At 35.6% G+C, this 18713-nt stretch overlaps 1 protein-coding gene across 1 annotated transcript in view; it reads right to left on the bottom strand.

The window, feature by feature from the left end:
- Positions 1-18713, bottom strand: part of FUT9 (fucosyltransferase 9) — a 203343-nt gene that overhangs the window by 71288 nt on the left and 113342 nt on the right. The window lies entirely within an intron of this gene.

The following is an 18713-nucleotide window of genomic DNA, read 5'->3' as shown; positions in this document are numbered from 1 at the left end:
TGGGGTCTGAGTATGGGAAAAGTTTCTTAAGAGATCTACCTCTCTGGTGCTATCGTTTTGGGCAATGACATTTAAAGTTTTTGTGACTTACAATGAGACACACACACAATGTACATGCACACAAATGGTCTGTACTGTTCACATATATGCAAGAATATCAAAGAATGAAAAGTTGTCTGAATCACACAAAACAATATGCTTCTTGATTATTTGTCTTGCATCTTCAGAATAAGAGATTGTAAATAGGACTTGCTCAGGATGACTGTTTCATAAAGTTTTTGAGAGAGATTATGGGAACTGATAAATGCTTCTTACATTTTGGCACAGTCTGTTAAAGTATCTCAAAACATACTATAAAGCATTTCCCATATCACAAATGAATGTTTTGGGGCATCTGGCTCAGTGGGTTAAGCATCTGCCTTTGGCTCAGGTCATGATCCCAGATTCCTGGGATGGAGTCCCATGTCTGGCTCCCTGCTCAGAGGAGAGCTTGCTTCTCCCTCTCCCTCTGCCTCTCCCCCTACTTGTGTTCTCTCACTTTGTCTCACTCTCTCTCTTTCAAATAAATAAATAAAATCTTAAAAAAAAAATTATGTCCAAAAAAAGAGAGAGAGAGAGGAACAAAAAAAGGATTGTGTCTAAATCACCAAAAGCAGAACATAACAAAACAAAATAAAGTTGAGTTAGCAGAAACAGCCAAAAAAAAAATGTGTCTAGGGTAGTACTGACAATCTTCCAAACTGCCACCGCTCCACCTTTACTACCAGTTCAGGGATAATTTTCAACATTTTTGTGAAGATATAAAAGATATTCTCCTATGCCCATTTTCTGTAATCTAATTCATCTTCCTCTATTAAATGAACCATGGTTCTGCTATGGAATGTACACCAACCCAGGATAACCAGACTATAACATGTGGCTGAAACTGAAGAAGGTCACATTCTATTTCAGGTAAAAGAACCAACATTTTGCTCATTTTCAGGAGCAGCTTATAAATGCTTGTTAGGAAAGAAACAGGAGATATGTTAAATTCTTACAAACTTGATTTTTTCTCAATTTTCCTGAATGAAGTTGAATATTTTTAAAAAAGTGTTTAGTAAAGAAGGACAGTTCCTACCCTAAATAAATTATTAGCATTTGTAGGAAGAAAATATAGCAAATAACATAAAAAGCAAAAAAAAAAAAAAAAAAGATATTTTTTCTGACATCAAATGATGCAAATGTAGAAGACATTCAGTTGGCTAATAGACACATGAAAGGATCATCATCAGGGAAATACACATCAAAACCATGATGATCTATCACCTCACACCTGTCAGGATGGCTAAAATCAACAAAACAAGAAACAACAGGTGCAGAGAGGACCAGAGAAGAAGAAACGAGAGGATGAAGAAAAAGGCGAACCCTCCTATACTGTTGGTAGGAGTGCAAGCTGGTGCAGCCACTGTGAAAAACAGTATGGAGGTTCAAAAAAAGTCAAAAATAGAACTATTCTAGCATGCAGTAATTGCACAAGTAGGTATTTACCCAAAGATAAAAAAATACATATTCGAAGGGGTACAACCTAATGTTTATAGCAGCATTATCAACAATAGTCAAATTATGGAGAAAGCCCAAATGTCCACTGAATGATGAATAATAAAGAAGATATAGTGTGTGTGTGTGTATACATACATACAATGGAATATTACTCAGCCATCAAAAAGAACGAAATCTTTTTTTTTTTTAAGATTTATTTATTTATTTGACAGACAGAGATCACAAGTAGGCAGAGAGGCAGGCAGAGAGAGGGGGGGAAGCAGGCTCCCTGATGAACAGAGAGCCCAGTGCAGGGCTCGATCCCAGGACCCTGGGATCATGACCTGAGCCAAAGGCAGAGGCTTTAACCCACTGAGCCACACAGGCGCCCCCAAAAGAATAAAATCTTGCCATTTGCAATGATATGGATGGAGCTAGTGTATAAATAAGTCAGTCAGAGAAAAACAAATACTATATGATATCACTCATATAACACAAGAGACTCAATAGTAGAAAACAAACTGAGGGTTGAGGGAGGGAGGTGGGAGGTAGGATGGGTATATGGGTGGAGGATATTAAGAAGGACATTTTTTTATGATGAGCACTGGGTGTTGTATATAGGTGATGAATCACTGAATTCTATTCCAGAAATCAATATTGCACTGTATGTTAACTAAGTGAAACTTAAATAAAATAAAGAAAATGATGCAAATGTTAGTGTGGAAAAACATACTATGTCATGGGAAAATGGGAGATTTTATAGTGAGTCAGGAGGGAATTACAATTAGTGGACAAATGGCATCATTTGCTTCTGCTCCATTTCATGCTGGGATTTAGGCAAATCTCTAACCTCTCTGAAACTCATTCAGATGAGAAATGGAGACTGTATTACCATCTTCATAGGACTGTGATGATAGCCAAAAATAATTCTTGTAATTTACTGATATGTTTTGGGCAATCTGTAAGTTTTAGATTACTTCCTTTCCCCTGATTCCTTTTTATATAGTAGATAAATTCTTTGCTTGGGAACAGGTGAGAAACTTCCCATGTCATAGACTGGAGGAGAAAGATGACTACTTCTGGTTTCTGTAATATCTGAAACCAGAATGGGAATTCTGAATGGGAAACCTTTGCTCCATCTCGATTTCTTTGGGGGATTTGTGGAGTGACTCCTAGAGGAATCAGGGAATAGATGTGTGAAAGCTGGGATTCCCTGGCCAATATAAGGTTACTAAACAAGCACATTCCTCCTCTCAAGGTGAGAAGCAGTAGAATGAGAAATAAGCTCTCTTGATAGAGCTTCCTCTACAGAGAATTGGAGAAATGCCTGATTCCTCCTCTCAGTTAGAGAATTATGATTAACCTCAACAGTGATCTGAAACGAAGGATTTATTTTTGTGTAAGGGGGGGGGTATGACATCATTTGTGTGTATTGGGGGGAAGTATGACATCACCATACTTATAGCCTGCACAACTTTACCAGTTACTGCAAGCAATCACTTAAAATGTAGATATGGAAAAGGAGGAAAGAAAAAAGACATTGAAGTGAGGAAAATCAAGCCATCCTTTCAAGTGTTGTTTGTGCAATGCTGGGTAGCTAAATTTTTAGAAATAGTCTTGATATGTTCTATTTTTGTTTTAACTTTTCTTCACACAGGTGGTTGGTATGTAATTGAAGCAACATCAGATTTAAGTTAGAAAAGAAGCAAAGTATAGCAGTTTGTAGTGATATTTTAGAATAAAAGAGAAAATAGGGATTCACAGAAGAAAAAAATAACACTAGCTGCTCATATTTATTAAGGGCTCCATGCAATCTAGGTACTGAGACTTGCACTAACATACATCATCGCATCATCTCTTATAATTCTCAAATAAGGGCAATGAGGTTGGTGCTATTATTCAATCAGCTTTACAAGCAGAAATAACACTATGTTATCTAAATATCTTGAAAAGAGCCAGGGGAAAAATGTTAAATTTTGAAGAACTTCTAAAATAGTCCAGAAATGGCTATAAAATAGCAAGCAACAAGGTTACCTTGTCACAAGGATAAGAAAGCCAAAGTTCCAAGAGTTTCTTCCGACTACAGAAGAGACAGTTTTTGAATGGGTCAGAAGGATAATGAACGACTGTTCTATCCTCATACTAAGTATGAAAACATGTACATGCAGTTCAGTTTAAATTGTGTAGAAGAAAAATATTTTAGTGCCTCACCCTTATGGAAAAATAAGAATTATTTTCATACCATTTGAGAAGGAATATGTAGAACCAGGCTGGATATTAGTAATGCAACAATTGAAGTGACTGAAAGTTTCACTCAGGTTCATTCATTGAAGGGAATCTACAGCATTTCTTCCTCCATTTCTTCCTTTTTTGGGAGGTATTTTCACAAAAGAATAGAGGTCTATTAAGTTTTTCAAGCAACCCATGGAGACTCAGAAATTGTGTTACTGAGCCATTTAAGGTGGATGGTAGGGAAGACATGTAATTGGTGGTGTACACCACACATTTCTACTGAGACGTTTGTATCCACCCCAGGTTCTATGTTCCTTCCATCTTATTTAATACAAGTGCTGAACCTATATGGGTACAGAGTAAGTCTCTTTAAATGTTTTATAAGATTACCCAACAAGATTTTCTCTTCCAGTAGAGAAAACCTAATTTTAATTTTTTTCATTCTTTGTTAAAAAAATATATTTTTCAAATACAAAGGTCAGAAATTAACCTTCCAACAAACATGTTGATTGAGATTCTCACCACCTCTCCCACTCTGCAGCGTGGTGTTATTGAGGAACTTCTGATTTTTTTACCAAATGATTCTAATTTACCAAAAATACTTGATTCCAGGCAAAGTTAGCCCTACCAGTATGATAAAAAAAAAAATACATAACAAAACTTAATTGCAGAAAAAAAGAGAAATATTTAAAAATATCAACTCTTGAAAACACTATTATTAATGAACTAATAATTCACCAATAAATTCTCTCTGAAAACATTTTACTATGTAGTGTCTATGTTTGCCTAATTTATAAAAAGTGTTTAAGTATTATAATAATGTATTTTGTTATTAAAATTTAAACAATTCAGGAATATATAGTAAACATTAACACCCAATCTAATTTTTCCACTTAACCCTCTCTCCTGTCGTAGAGATAACCACTTTTGTTTTGGTTTGGCATATATCCTTCTAGAATTTTTTATTAACCTTATACATATTGGTATATTTCTATATGCATAGTACATGCATTTCTTTTTAGGTAACTGAGGTCATTATACTTATTTTTTTCTAAGACTTGCGTTTTATACTGCATAGTTTTGACACTCTGTTTATCAAGTTATTTTCAATGGTTGCTTAATATTAATTGGTAAGCATATACTATTATATATTTAGTCTTCTTCTAATGATTGACAATGGATATATGAACCATATAATATTAAACCAATGAAAAAATATCCCATAAGCACAAATATTGCATTTCCCTGCTTATTATTTAGTAAGATTGGACTTCACTTCCTTTATTTGTGGATCATTTTCATTTCTGATTTTATGAAATGACTGTTCATATTTTATTTGCCCCTTTTATTGTGTTCTTCTTGTAATTTAATTAAAATTCTTTTTAGGGCACTTTTCACATTTTACAAAATTAGGTCTTTGTCTAATATGATTTTGGCAAATACCCCCCAAATTTTTAAATTAAAAAGCATTTACTTTGTCTATACTGTCTGTTGTTGTTACTTTAAAGATTTTGATAATTATATAGTTGAGCCTATTACTTGCCTAATCCATTGATCTTCAATTTGTCTTATGAAGTCTTTTACAGTTACTTGAAGAAAAACTAGTTTTTAGTGAAAGAAATTACTACCTCTCAGGCTAAATAATAATGAGAAACTATTCATAAAAATGGTTTTTTTAAGAATTATTGTTTAGGTTAATAAGCATTGACCCTTAGATTTAAATTCTCTGTTCAACTATTTAATATTATTACAGATGATTGTTCATTTCCGTTTTAATCATCAATTTATATTTCTCATTCACTGCCTGGCCATGTTCCAACAAGAAAGTTAAAGAGTACAGAGATGGCATTGCCTCTGTCTCCATGGAGTTCATCTAGATCAAATAAACATGCTTATAAGAGCAAGTAACATGAATTCAATGCAGATTGGAATTAGAAATGTGTGTATATAGAGACCACACTCAATTTCCTAGTTGAGAATAGAGTCAAGAGAACTCTTTGCTTTGAAATGCACTGAAACCTAACTCACTGCGTATAATTGACAATTTTCAATGTGTCCTGGATCTACAGAACAGCATAAGTGTGGTATGCATATAAGTATTCTCTGCTTATTTCAGTAAGCACTTTCAAAAACTCAGAACTTTAGGGAAGCAAACAATAATGTTCAAAGGTTGCAGAACAGTTTTTATGTGTACCTGGGGGCAGAGACATGAAAGAAGCTTAAGCACTGTTGGGGATAGAAGGGGACAGACTATACTGACAACAGCATGGCATAGGAGGGAAAAGGAGCTCAGGTTAACCTTTACCCTGAAAAGCTTAAGTACATTCCTGAGAGGGAACACCCCCTCTGTATGTTTATTCTCCCATCCTCCCTCTCTCCCTCCCTCCCTCACTACCCTCCTCCCTCCCTCCTCTCTCTCTTCCCTCCCTCCCTTCCTTCTTCCCTTCCTTTCCTTTTTCAAATTCCCTATAGCACTTCTATAGATCTCAGCCATGAGATTACAAAAGGGAATTATGAATTAATGATATGAGAAACAAAGTAGCTATAACCTCAAACAGAATCTAACTCCAAAATATCTTTAGAAGAATTACCAGGAGCCTTCAAAAGGGGCTAGGTAGTGATGGGACACAATTCAAGTAACAGCCAAGGAACATTTTAGTGAAAGGACACTGACTGAATGCAACTGTGACCCCTCAGATTTGCATAGTGCTCTAAGGATAAGAGTAAATATTCAGGGTACCTCAGTTACAGCTCTGCTCCCTCTTAAATATGTAGATTTGGCCCAATGACTTCATCTTTCTGAGCTGCAGTTCCCTCACCTATATATTAGAAAGAATATTCACTCTCTGGTAGGTGATTGTAATGATTGAGCTTGCATATATACATAAATTAAGTGCCAACACAATATCTTGTGTTGCCAAATGAAAAAATGCTAACAGTTATTGTTATTATTATACTTATAAGTAGTTTTGTAAGTCATTATCACTTCAATTTGTCATCCTTACAATGAAGTTAAGATAGAGAATTATTACTCTGCCTAAATGAGTAAAATTAGATAAATTTCCCAATATCCTTACCGACAAAGACACTGGGCTTTTGACAATGGGTCTCCTGGGTCTTTTGGTTATACAATTCTGAGGAAGAGTCAATGCAGTAAGTGATGAGAAATGAACACAAATAAGAAGATGCATTTTTTATGTATTCCTCCTGGGTAGAGACAGTGTGCTAGGTGCTGCTTATGTGTGATTTTATCATATCACCACAGCCATCCTGTGTACTCGAATTCACATTTTATAGATAAAGAAATATGCATAGAACTTAATGACTCACATAAGGTCACAGCACCCAATAAATGGAAGAAAAGGGGATTTCTTACTCTTCTGTTTGACCCCAGAATACAAGCTCCTTTTTATGAGATCAAGGTGGAATAGGCCATCTGTTGACTGTGAAGGCATGGGTTGTGGAAGAGGGGCAGAATGGAAGACAAAGGCATCATCTGCAATGAGCTACCCTGCACCTACTACTAAGATACTTCTCAGGAAAGGGAGAGAGACATAGGGAGAGAGGGAGAAAGGGAAAGAAAGAGAGAGAAAGACAGAGGGAGAGAATAAAATAGATCTTAAATCTTTTTGGAAAGGTCTGGCCCAGAAAAGAGTAGAGATTTAGTTTTGCATGTTAGAAGAACCGAAAGGGGTGGAAGAAAAAACAAGAGACTCCAGTATTTCAGAATCTGAACATCAATTAAAGAAAGAAGTGTTCACAATTGTTAACAATGGAGGAGAAGGAAATTTAGGAGGATGAGAGCCAAAAAGGGATTTTGGAACTGGCAGGGGCAACTTTCTGAGAGGAAATGGAAACTATTCTACAGTGAAATACCAGAAAGTAACAGTGCGGTTTATATTAAAAAGGAGAGAGAAATGATACAAAAACAAAACAGAGATCAGATACTCTGATCTTTCTTTGAAGAAAAGCAGCTCTGTGATCTAAAAAGGTAAATAAAAGACATTTATAACCCCCACCAAAATGTAAAATTTTATGTTTTGTTTTTTGATAGTGAAATAGGAAGTAAGTTTTCTTTGAGAAGTTTTTATTAACTTACATAAACTTCCATCTGAGTTTCCCTTGTCTATTCAGTGGGTACTAACCTTCCCCATTTATGTCACTGTGTGATACTGATGTAGTACTTGTCAATCCAGAAGACTGCATTAAGTGCAAACTTCTAGTTATTTCCTAGTCTTCCTTACTGAGAGTGCTTCTTGACATCCTTCATCATTTTCCTCAGGAAATTTTTTCCTCATATGGTGTTTCAAATATAGCTTGAGAATAAAATGCTCCCACACTCTTCAACAATGGCCGAGTTTCTGTAGCTGTGGTAGCAAGTAACTATCAGAACTGGTTTTGAGCCAGCTTAATCAGTTATTGACAGTTCTCAAAATCATATGAACCGATTTTACACAAATTTGATCAATTCGTGGCAATGTACCTGGGTGTTTGCAAATGAACTAATCGGTAACAATCCTAAATTCTGAAAGTCAGTTGATCTGGAAAAAGACTCACTTTGAAGAATACACTTATGAAAGTCAGTTAATCAACGACATTCTTACCTAAGAAACCATGTTCCTACAAATAACAGCAATGCACTAATTCCTCTGGAAGCCTGTTAACCCCTGAATTCTACTTTAAACCCAAACCCTGTATAGTACCAGCAGACTTCTCTGCTCTGAGAAATATAGATCTCCCTTCCTTAAATTAGCAATAAATTCAGGAGTGTGGTCTTTTGTTTAAGATATTAGGGGTCAGTTTTCATCCTTTCAGCAGCTGAATACTCTGAAAGTTAAAAATTTGTGCAAGACTCTTGGGAAGAATATAGATAATCATGTCCTTAGCCCCAATAGTTTAATTTCTAGAAATTTGCTCAGACACTGGGTAATCTTTGGTATGCATTTTTGCATTTAATTCTTACAACAATCCTACAGTGTAAGTCCTATTTTTATTTCCATTTTGCATTTAATGAAAACAAGGCTTAGAAAGTTTGAGACCATTTTCCACAGCCATATACCTAGTTATACTCCAAATACCTAGAGACTGACTCTTAAGTCAGAATCTACTTCCTCCACAAGAGAACATGATCCAAAATAAAGACAAAAATATTTGTTAAAAGTTTATACTAAACTGTTGTTTGTATATATGAAAACCCATGAACATCCAAATATCAAAGATAAGAAAAGAACTAAGTAGAAAGAAATTGAAGAAGACGCAAAAGATGGAGAAGCATTCCATGCTCATGGATCGGAATTAAACACTGTTAAAATGTCTATACAGCCTAGAGCAATCTATATTTTCAATGCCATCCTGATCAAAATTCCACCAGCATTTTTCAAAGAGATGGAACAAACAGTCCTAAAATTTTTATGGAACCAGAAGAGACCCCAAATTGCTATGGAAATGTTGAAGAAGGAAAACGAAACTGAGGGCATCACGTTGCCTGATTTCAAGCTTCATTACAAAACTGTGATCACCAAGACAGCATGGTACTGGCACAAAAACAGACACATAGACCAATGGAACAGAGTAGAGAGTCCAGATAGGAACCCTCAATTCTATGGTCAAATAATCTTCAACAAAGCAGGAAAAAATATACAGTGGAGAAAAGATAGTCTCTTCAATAAATAGTGCTGGGAAAATTGGGCAACTATGTGTAAAAGAATGAAACTCAACCAATCTCTTATACCATACACAAAGAATAACTCAAAATGGATAAAAGACCTCAACATGAGGCAGGAATCTATCAAAATCCTAGAGGAGAACATAGGCAGTAACCTCTTCTACATCAGCCACAGCAACTTCTTTCAAGATACGTTTCCAAAGGCAAAGGAGACAAAAGCAAAAATGAACTTTTGGAACTTCATCAAGATTTTCTGCACAGTAAAGGAAACAGTCAGCAAAACAAAGAGGCAACCCACGGAATGAGAGAAGATATTTGCAAATGACACTACAGACAAAGGGGTGATATCCAAGATCTATAAAGAACTCCTCAAACTCAACACACACAAAACAGATAATCACATCAAAAAATGGGCAGAAGACATGAACAGACACTTCTCCAAAGAAGGCATACAAATGGCTAACAGACACATGAAAAAATGTTCATCATCATTAGCCATCAGGGAGATTCAAATCAAGACCACATTGAGGGGCGCCTGGGTGTCTCAGTGAGTTAAAGTCTCTGCCTTCAGCTCGGGTCATGATCCCGGGGCCCTAGGATCGAGCCCCATATCAGGCTCTCTGCTCAGCAGGAGCCTGCTTCCCTTCCTCTCTCTCTCTCTGCCTGCCTCTCTGCCTACTTGTGATCTCTGTCTGTCAAATAAATAAATAAAATCTTTAAAAAAATTTTTAGAGAAAAAAAAAAACACATTGAGATATCACCTTACACCAGTTAGAATGGCCAAAGTTAAGAAGACATTAAACAACAAGTGTTGGAGAGGATGTGGAGAAAGGGGAACACTCTTATACTGTTGGTGGGAATGCAAGTTGGTACAGCCACATTTCAAAAACAAGGTGGAGATTCCTTAAGAAATTAAAAATAGAGCTACCTTATGATCCTACAATTGCACAACTGGGTATTTACCCCAAAGATACAGATGTAGTGAAAAGAAGGGCCATCTGTACCCCAATGTTCATAGCAGCAGTGGCCACAGCCACCAAACTGTGGAAAGAACCAAGATGCCCTTCAACAGATGAACGGATAAGGAAGATGTGGTCCATATATACAATGGAATATTATGCCATCAGAGTATTATCCATTGGAAAGGATGACTACCCAACTTTTGTATCAACACGGACAGGACTGAAAAAGATTATGTTGAGTGAAATAAGTCAAGCAGAGAGAGTCAATTATCATATGGTTTCATTTACTTGTGAAACATAAGGAATAACATGGAAGACTTCGGGATATGGAGAGGAGAAGTGAGTTGGGGGAAATCTGAGGGGAAGACAAACCATGAGAGACTGTGACTCTGAGAAACAAACTGAGGGTTTTGGAGGGGAGGGGATGGGGGTTTAGATGAGCCTGGTGGTATTATGGAGGGAATGTATTGCATGGAGCACTGACTGTGGTGCATAAACAATGAATTTTGGAACACTGAAAAAAAAAAGTAATTTTTAAAAAAGAAAAGAACTAAGTAAACAGTCATTATAAGGATACCTATAAAATAATTATTATGTATGTTAAAGTGGTTAGGATTTGGGGTTGAGCCCAAAATTGAAACACAAAATTATAATTATACCATGTAAAATTATGTGTAAGTATGAATTGGGAATAAAAAGAAACATAGATTTCATTTCTTTTGATGGCTGCATAGTATTCCATTGTGTATATATACCGCATCTTCTTTATCCATTCGTCTGTAGATGGACATCTAGGTTCTTGCCATAGTTTGGCTATTGTAGACATTGCTGCTATAAACATTCGGGTGCACGTGCCCCTTCGGATCACTACGTTTGTATCTTAGGGTAAATACCCAGCAGTGCAATTGCAGGGTCATAGGGTAGTTCTATTTTCAACATTTTGAGGAACCTCCATGCTGTTTTCCAGAGTGGTTGCACCAGCTTGCATTCCCACCAACAGTGTAGGAGGGTTCCCCTTTCTCCGCATCCTCCCCAGCATCTGTCATTTCCTGACTTGTTAATTTTAGCCATTCTGACTGGTGTGAGGTGATATCTCATGGTGGTTTTGATTTGTATTTCCCTGATGCCGAGTGATATGGAGCACTTTTTCATGTGTCTGTTGGCCATCTGGATGTCTTCTTTGCAGAAATGTCTGTTCATGTCCTCTGCCCATTTCTTGATTGGATTATTTGTTCTTTGGGTGTTGAGTTTGCTAAGTTCTTTATAGATTTTGGACACTAGCCCTTTATCTGATATGTCATTTGCAAATATCTTCTCCCATTCTGAAATCTTGCCATTTGCGACGACGTGGATGGAACTAGAGGGTATCATGCTTAGCGAAATAAGTCAATCGGAGAAAGACAACTATCATATGATCTCCCTGATATGAGGGAGAGGAGATGCAACATGGGCGGTTGAGGGGGTAGGAGAAGAGTAAATGAAACAAGATGGGATTGGGAGGGAGACAAACCATAAGTGACTCTTAATCTCACAAAACAAACTGAGGGTTGATGGGGGGAGGGGGTTGGGAGAGGGGGTGGGGTTATGGATATTGGGGAGGGTATGTGCTATGGTGAGTGCTGTGAAGTGTGTAAACCTGGCGAGTCGCAGACCTGTACCCCTGGGGATAAAAATATATGTTTATAAAGCTGTAAAAAAAAAAAAAGAAAGAAAGAAAAAAGAAAGGATGAATACCCAAGTTTTGTAGCAACATGGACGGGACTGGAAGAGATTATGCTGAGTGAAATAAGTCAAGCAGAGAGAGTCAATTATCATATGGTTTCACTTATTTGTGGAGCATAACAAATAGCATGGAGGACAAGGGGAGATGGAGAGGAGAAGGGAGTTGAGGGAAATTGGAAGGGGAGGTGAACCATGAGAGACTATGGACTCTGAAAAACGATCTGAGAATTTTGAAGGGGTGGGGGGTGGGAGGTTGGGGGCACCAGGTGGTGGGTATTGTAGAGGGCACGGATTGCATGGAGCACTGGGTGTGGTGCAAAAATAATGAATACTGTTATGCTGAAAAAATAAAAAAAAATTAAAAATCCTAAAAAAAAAAAAAAAAGAAACATAGACTAATAACTATAGGGTGGCTGGATTCTGGGTGAAATACATTTTTATTGAATTTAAAAAAATATTGTTTAAATGTTTATGTAATAACAAAAGTAACCTATATATATATAAATTGTGGTTTCTATATTTGAAGTTCCTAGCCAACCTTACCATATTCTATGGAAATTCCAATGTCCCAAAAGATTTCTGAGAATTCTAAGGTTTTTATCAACTCCTGATTATTCAGTGCTCTCAATTCATACCCCAGAAATTTAAAAATTCTACTCATGTCTTATTTACCATAAATGAGGCATAGTAAGCAGATGTTTCTGAAGTTTTAGATGGAGAAGTGTTATACTATAGCAGAGTATGAAAGTTAATATTGAACACACATCATCACTCTCCTAAAACTCTTTGGGCCATCCAACACATTGTTCATCTTCTCCTCCCTGAAGATTTACTGATGAATTCCCCTCACTTTGTCATGGACGGCAGCTCTCCATTTTCAACCACTGCTCTGAACATAATGAAGATTTGATATTGTGCATCCATAAAACCAAGGGAGCATATGCCTGCAGCAACACAGATTTATTTTGAGACATACCATGATATTCCAACAAAGGAATGGAGAAATCACTATATTCACTTTTTTGAGTATAAATGACATTGATTTAAAGTCACAAATTTTAAATTAACATCCTACTGTTTCAAGTACAAAAATAATATGAATTTGAAAAAGTGCTGAGACACAAAAAATGAAAGATCAATTTTTTGATAAGAAGATATACTGAAAAGAAAAGAAAACCAAATAGAGATAGTTGAAAACAATTAAAATTGGACTGGAAAATCTATAGAATGGCAATTTATTTATTTATTTACTTTTAAAAAGATTTTATTTATTTATTTGTCAGAGAGAGAGAGAGAGAAAACAAACAGGCAGAGGCAGAGAGAGAAGCAGGCTCCCTGCTGAGCAAGAAGCCTGATCCAGGACCCTGGGATCATGACCCGAGCCGAAGGCAGCGGCTTAACCCCCTGAGCCACCCAGGCATCCCTAGAGTGGTAATTTATTTTATAAGAATAGCTAGAAATCTCACAGGGCTAATACGCATGGTTTTAAATAAAAGTTTAGGTTATGTTTATCTCTTCCTACTTCTAAGTACTTACTTACATAGTCACACCACATTATTTTTTCCTAGAGGACTTGGTTCACTGTAAAGTGTTTTCTGTTTATAGTGTAGCTACAGGGAAATCATTGTCACTAAAAATAAAATTTTAAGACCAATTTGACAATAATAAATTCAGACTTTCCAGACATCTTTGTCTACTAATTCTTCCCCTAGAGCATATAATTTGAAGTATGGTCTTAGAGCTGCTTATATCTACATATTCAAAATAAAGATATATCATTAAAGGGATAAGAAAAGAATATAAAGTAGCCATTATTATAGGTACAGTTTTCCATAGGCATTGATCTGACCATACTACTAAGGTAAAAAATGGACTTTTTTGGAGTAACCAAAATAAAGCAGTAAGTTTTCCTGGGCACAGAAGGTGCAAGTATTGTATCCTCAGTTTTCTCCAAATTATTATTATATCCAAGTTCTGTGGAATTCTCTATCAACTACTTTCCCAATTCCCTTTAACATGTTTTCTACGTTTGGATAAAATATTATCTGTTGTATGGGAGATATCAGGGAACCGTAATAGAACAGGTTGTCTGTCTTTCCATCCATCCATCTTCCACCATCCCTCCATGAGTGCATCTGGCTATCTATACTCTACCCTACATTTGCTAGAATCATATAAGTGTGTACATATAGAATGGTTAAAACAAACACCAGGACTCTGGAGCCAATCGCACCTATGGTTCCACTCATGCTACTCCGGTTACTCTTTGACATCTTAAGCCTAGGCTCCTTGAATGAAAAATGTGCTCAATGGTATCTTATTTAAAATTCAACACTGTAAATATTTTTAAGCACACATTATTCACCAGGCAGTACAGTAGGAAGGCTTAGAACAAAAGAGAGAGGTCTTATAAAAAAAAAAACCTTTCTGAATAACTTCTTGAACAATAAAAACAAAAATGCAATAGGCTTTTATGATGGTAGAAGGAGTTTAGATTAGAAAAAAGAAAACAATGAGAGCTCTAAGCATTCAGATATGGTAGAAGTAGATTTGGAATCTTCTTTTCAATGTATATTTATGTATTCTAACAGCTACCAAATGGGATTTACACAGAGGATGGATTAGTTTGATTTTGCACATGTCTTCTGTACCTAGTATACTATTATTTGAAGGTATAGTGTTTTTTTTTTTCCTACCAATGTATCTTCTTTTATTGTTTGTCATCCTCTTTTATTCAAGAGCTTTTCAAATAGCCTAATAAAGTATTTTCAAATTACCTAATAAAACAAGTTCCCTTAGAAGTTGGTATTGTGATTGGAAAGCAATAGGGAGAAAGCTTGATTTATTGACAAGTGAGAGTATGCTATAAATTTTTCCCATATTAAAACTGCCTTTGGATTATCAGATCACTCCTAGAGAAACTGCAGCATATAGGGATAGCAATGTAAAGACTAAAGGCATGGATCTAAAATACTAAAATACTAAAGGCAGGGATCACAATGTCCATGGGTGGGTCTGCTTTGCTTCATAAAATCTCTTTCTTCTGAAATACTATGTATAAACTGAACAAAATTGTACCAGGGAAGATTGTTATCTAAGAAAAGTATGATAAATGCTTTTGTGAGACAAATGATCATTTTATAATAAAAAAATCATTTTTTTGGTTAATATATTTTGTGATTTTTTTTGGGTTCTCATTCACTAGACTTCCTTAAAGTGAAAGCATACTTTTATATAATATAAATAAATTAGCAATAGTGATTTCCAAGCTAGTCATCTAGATTGGATTTTGAAGTTCAACAGAAAATAGGTATTTCAGGTGGAATTTTTTGCTTTAAATGTGAATAATACTTTTTCTTTTAGTGGTGTACAATTTGTTAAAATTTGTTTTAAATTAAGGAAAAGAGCTTGGATATCTCTAAAATTAAGAAAAACAAGAATATACTCTAACAAATAAGAATATGTCCATATAGTGGTACAAAGGAGAAGGATTCAGAGGTAAGCCAGGTGTGCTGTACAAAGATGTTCAACCCTTCACAACCTGCCTGCTTGTAGGCAAGTCACTTAGCCTGGAAGAGACTTCCTTCTTTTCCCATTTATAACTAAAGAATGTTATTTGAATTTCCTACTTTGCATACTCACTGTAAGGCTGAAATGTCATATGTGTATAAAGAAACCTTTAAACTTAAAAACATATAAGAGGATTTTGGTCTTGTGATGAAATACTATTTCATTAGATAAGGTACACAAGCCTTTAAGTATTCCAATTTTAAAAAGGCACTATAGTTATTTTGGCCATTTATGGATTTTCTATGTCCAAACATATATCCATTTATTTTTATTTTTTTTAAAGATTTTATTTATTTATTTGACACTCAGAGATCACAAGTAGGCAGAGAGGCAGGCAGAGAGAGAGGAGGAAGCAGGCTCCCCGCCGAGCAGAGAGCAGGAAGCGAGGCTCGATCCCAGGACCCTGTGATCATGACCTGAGCTGAAGGCAGAGGCTTTAACCCACTGAGCCACTCAGGTGCCCCCAAATATCCAGTTATACAATAAAACTATAGCCAGCCATAATGACCGTCAAGTTGCTATGCCTATGTGAACAGTAAGGCTGCATTGCCAAATAATATGGAACCAAAGGGCCAAATTTAATTTTAATTAAATTTCATTAGAGTATTATAAATTAAAACAACCATCATTTTGGATGGTTTAAGTAATATGAATTATTAAAAATGCATATACATGTGAAGAACTCATAATTCTCAAATTTTAAGTAATGAAAGAACATTTTTATGGCAAATAAGGAGCAGGGGTTCTTAATAACAGAGTAGATAGACAAAAATGGCAAGATGTGCTTATTGCTGGGGTAGAAAGGATTAGATTGCATATGAGAAGACTCTTTCTAAAAGTAGATTTATCACTGACCAAGTATTAAAAACTTATAATTCATTTTCAAAGATCTTTATAATAATAATCTATAGGCATGTAAAAATATCTATATGTAATAGAAGTATTAATAATATATCCATAAATAATATAACAACTTATAGAAAAGTTGCCAGAATGTACAGAGAACTCCGTTCACCAGCTTGTTCCACTATCAACATAATCATGGTACATTTGTCAAAGCAAAGAACATTGGCAAGATAATATTAATTAGGCTACAGGTTTTATTCAGATTTCACCAGTTTTCCAACTGATGCCTCTTTTCTGTTACCAAATCCAGGGTGCCACATCGCATTAAGTCATAATGTCTCATCTCTCTAGCTGTGTTTCTCAGTCTTTCATGATCTTGAAACTTGTGAAGAATACTGGTAACATATTTTGTAGCACATGCTTCTATTTGATTTTGCCTCATATTTCTCTCAAGATTACAATGGAGCTCTGGGTTTGTGGAAAGAATAGAACAGAAATGAAGTGTATTCATCAAATCACAGGAGAGTACAGGAGGTCAACATAATTTATTTTGGAGATGTTAAGCTTGATCACTCAATGAAAGTGGTATCTGCCACATTTCTCCATGGAAAAATTACCTTTGCCCCACACTTCTATACTCTCTGAGGCATGGAGTTTAGCTCACACTCAAAGGAAGAGGAATTAAGCTATGCCTCCTAGGAGGTAGGTGAGGTGTCTACGTACATTATTCGGAATTCTTCTATAAAGAAGATTTTTGCCTTCTCTGTCATTTTTCTTTCTATTTAATCATTTATTTGTATCAGTGTGAATTAATCAATATTTATTTTAGTTGCTAGGTTATAGCCTAATAGAATCATTATTTTATTGCACAAAGTGCTTCAGTTTTGGTCACTGGGAACTCTTTCTGGTTAGCTCCCATGTCCTTTTGACATGCCCTAATGACTTTTTTGGCACTTTTTAACTTTCTGACACTAGAAGATACTTGAGTTTTAACAACATTTTTTCTTCCATATCTCTCAAATCAGCCATTTTTCCTGATGGCCTGCGTTCCTTTTTTAATTTTTAAGGTTTTATTCATTTGAGAGAGAGAGAGCGAGAGTGAGCATATGCAGGGGGAGGGGCAGGGAGAGAGGAACAATCAGACTACCTGCTGAGCAAGGAGCCTGATGTGGGGCTCCATCTCAGTACTCCAGGATTGTGACCTGAGCCGAAGTCAGACACTTAACCAGCTGAGCCACCAAAGTGCCCCTGGGTTCCTTTTTTAAATTGGAGAATGGTATTTAGTAACTAAAATCTGGGCATAAGAAGTGCTCATTGCTTCTGTGGTGTTACTACTTCTAGGACTTTTCAGTAGGTAGAGCTAATAAAAAGTATGTATGTATACCCATGTATGCACATATATCCATATTTATTTTTGTATCTATTTATAGGTATATTAAAATAAAAATAGTTCATATTATATCTCTCTCTCTAACCTAGCACTACAAGGTTAATTTTAGCTATTTTCCTTTAATTATTTAAACTTCTTTCATTGACAATGAGGAACCTAGTTTCTATTATCAGCAATTTATTTATTTATGTGTCCCACCCTAATATACATTTAAAGTGGTTACATAATTACTCACTTGTACTCATGTTGGGGGAGAATTATCAAAAAGTGTACAATGTCTATGTACAGTTATTTTCTTTTCAGCATTATTCATTTTAGTCTTTGTCCTCTCAAAAGACTGTTTCCCTAAGTTACTTAGGCTAGATCATTTTCCCCATGGAAAAACAGGTTATGTCTTACTTTTGTAATTTGGTTAGATTCATTTGTCACAGTCAATATCCAATTGTTTTCTTATTTTTAATTTGCATACTATATAGCTCACTCTGTGGTGTACAGTTCTGTAGGTTTTGATGAGTGCATAGTCACTCATCCAGAATTGCAGTATCATGCAGAACAGTTCTATTACCCCCCAAAATGTCTTCATACTATCACGTTATACTCAATTCTTTCATATCTCCCAAACCCTGGCAACCACTGATATGTTTCTTGTTTCCTAAATTTTTCTTTTTCTAGTATTTCATATATATATATAATCATACAGTATTCAGTCATTTGGTTCTTTCTTCTTTCACTTAGCAAAATACATTTAACATTCATCCATGATATTGAATAAATCAACAATTCCTTCTTTTTTATAGTTCAGTTGCAT

Source organism: Lutra lutra, chromosome 6 (assembly GCF_902655055.1).
Source record: "Lutra lutra chromosome 6, mLutLut1.2, whole genome shotgun sequence".
NCBI classification, from domain to species: domain Eukaryota; kingdom Metazoa; phylum Chordata; class Mammalia; order Carnivora; family Mustelidae; genus Lutra; species Lutra lutra.
This window is presented reverse-complemented; position numbering and strand designations above follow the sequence as displayed.